Source organism: Vollenhovia emeryi, unplaced genomic scaffold (genome assembly GCF_000949405.1).
Source record: "Vollenhovia emeryi isolate VEMERY1.0 unplaced genomic scaffold, V.emery_V1.0 DF939472.1, whole genome shotgun sequence".
Classification (NCBI taxonomy): domain Eukaryota; kingdom Metazoa; phylum Arthropoda; class Insecta; order Hymenoptera; family Formicidae; genus Vollenhovia; species Vollenhovia emeryi.
This window is the reverse complement of record NW_011966894.1, coordinates 37653-40742: the sequence shown is the minus strand read 5'-3', so window position 1 is coordinate 40742 and position 3090 is coordinate 37653.

Genomic DNA, 3090 nt, shown 5'->3' with positions numbered 1-3090 from the left:
TCCTCTCCTCTTCCTCTCCTGCTTCTTATCCTTCTCTCTCTCTCTCTCTCTCTTCCTTTTCTTCCGCTCTCTCCGCTCCTCCGTCTCCTCCTTGTCCGTTCCCCCTGCACTCCTCTCTCTCTCCCGGTCATTGTCTCCGCTTCCTCTTCCTCCCTCTCTCCCTTTCTCCTGTTTCCGCTTCTCTCCTCTCTCCTTTATTCGTCTTTCCATTCCTGTCGCCTCCTCTCTCCTAACCTCTCTCTCCTTCCAGCTCTCCCTTCCTCCTTTCTTACCTCCTCTCTCCGTCTCTCTCCCTCTCCCTCGCTCTTCTCCTCTCCTACGTTCTCCCTTCTATCTTCTTCTTCTCCACCTTTCCTTCACTATCCGCCTCCGTATCCTTTTTCTCCTCTGTCGCTGCCTTTTCTTGGTCTTACCGCTCGCTTTGCCACCTGCACTGCCTGCCCCTCTCGTGCGCCTTCCGTACTCCCGAGCCCCTTCCCCTTCCACCTCCTCTTCCGCTGGATCGACTGCTCGAACTCGAACACACTTCCCTTCTCCCGTCCGCGATCTTCTGTCTTCCTTCCTCCTCGCACTTTCCTCTCCTTCCATACCTCATCCTGCCGACTCGATCGCTCGAACTCTCTAGCCAATCTCCTTTCGTTCTCTACAGTCGATCTCTCGTGCCCGCTCTCGATCTCTCGTTTCTCTCCACCAATCCTCTTCACTCTCTGTGTCTGGTCTCCCTCCTCTGCTCCCCTCTCTCCTCCTTCCTCCTTGTTCCAAGATCGCCGACTCATGCCGTTTCACCTTTTCCTTGTCGATTTCTCTTCCGCCTTCCTAGCGGAAGTAGCCTTCTTCTCGCCTCCATGTCCTCTGTTTCCTCTCCCGTTCCTCTCACTCTCACTTCCTCCTCCTTCCTCACACTCCACCTTAAACCTCACTTTCGACACTTTTCTCACTACCCTCTTTCACCAGTCTCTTTTCTCCTCGCCATCTTTCTAATAATCTATTTTGTAGCAATGTAATGTAAGTATTTTAGAAAATAAAACACTAGATTATCACACATTTTTTAATTATTTTACATACAAATTTCAGTATTAATACAATTTCGACTTCACTACTCAAATTACAATTTGTCGGTAGATTAATATTAGCACCTTTGAAAGTATAATCATATTGCCACGGGGCTTGGCTGACTCCAACATTTGTTACAAAATATTCACTTAAAACATCTCTTTGTGCTTTAGCAGCATGTGTACCAGAATTTCCCCCCATTTTTCGAATATTTTGAAACAATGTTCCTGGTCCTATCATGCCACGCCATGCTCCCTCCATTATTTCGTGATCTGCATTTTCTCTATCAATAAGCTTTCGTGCACAATAACGACGTCGAAATGGTTCAAGTTTTTCCACCATAGTTATAATATAATTATGTAAACAGACCAAGGCTTTTACTATTTCCTCCACATTACTTAAAGAAAACTTCATACACTTATTGAGAATTTGCCATCGGGCACCTAAAATACCGAACGTATTTTCTATGGTACGGCGACCTCTTGATAGTCTATAGTTAAAAATCCTTCGATTATCATTTAGTTTTTTTTTACTGTAAGGTTTCATTAAATGCAGATGAAGAGGGAATATTTAATCGCCTAAGAATACGTGATTAGTTTTGATTGTTGTCCCTGGGAGATTCTTGGGACCTGGAATTCCAGCAGTTTTTCTTGAACTCTGGCTGCTAACTCAGTATTGCTCCATACGCCGCTGTCACTGATCCCTCCTACAAAAAATATAAAAGAAAGAATATGATTGATTTTCCTAGAATATTGCAAATGTAATCAAATTTCTAGTATAAGGAATGTTTATTTACCGTACTGCCCAATGTCCACCCATACAAATTTATAATTTGCATCACATATTGCTAAGAGAACGATGCTAAAATACTTTTTGTAATTCCAAAAATCGCTTCCTGAATTGGGTAGAGCTTGGATTCTAATGTGCTTTCCATCGAGAGCTCCCACACAGTTCGGAAATTGCCACTCGTTAAAAAAACCTTCAGCAACTACAGACCATTTTTTTTCGTCAGGTTCAGGAAGGAATGTTGATTGGAGTCCATGCCACAGTGCACGACAGACATCATGGACTAGTATACACGGTAGAGCGTCCAACGCGAAATTCCCAAGCTTTCGAATTTATGCTGTCGCCATGTGCGAGGAACCTATATGCAATGGAAATTGAAATACGAGATCATTAATAAACATAGTGATGATACAATCCAACTTAACCTAACTGTTGTGTGAGCGCGTTACTATGCGCGCATCCGAGGATGTGCGCAGTGATACCTGCGCACGATACGTGCGCAGTGGTTAGGTAGGGAGCGCGCTGGAGAGAGAGTCAGTAGATCCTCTCTCCTCGACCACGCTGGAGATCTTGTCTCAGCGTTCCCGGCGGCTTGCCGGTATATCACTTATACCGCTATATAATAAAGCAAGTGTGTTATACAGGGTGATTCAGAACAACCACTTGTCCTTAAAATGTCGTATTCTAAACTTAATTCTGAAATGATTTTTCCTCTTGCAAAATTTTCTCCGAAGCTTAATTTTTGAATTATAAAGAGGAAAAGATATCGAATGACGGGCCAGATACTAGAGGCAGGCAGGAGCGGCGCGGCTCACCGTCGTCGCGGGCGCTCTTGCCGTAAGCGCCCGCGACGACGCTGCCATCAGCTGATCGCGACGCGCTAGTACACACACACACACACACACACACATTCTCTCTCTTTTTCACTCGCGCTCTTACCTTGCAGAGATGATGTAGAGATGATTCGATGACTTCGTGTTGCTCTAGTTTCTTGAAAAACGATGAGAAAGATGCATTTTCCGATGGACCGTAGCTTAGAGCAAGTTCATTGTAACTTTCACTAAATTTAACATACATTTTCACTAATACAGATCAACTCATACATTTTCACTAATAGAGATCCACACTGAATAATTAATCGGAAATATTTTTTATGTTACTATTTTATTTACTTCACAAAAGAGACGCACACAACACACAACACATAACTTATTAAGGTTGCAGTCGACTTGACGCTACAAATGTTTCAAA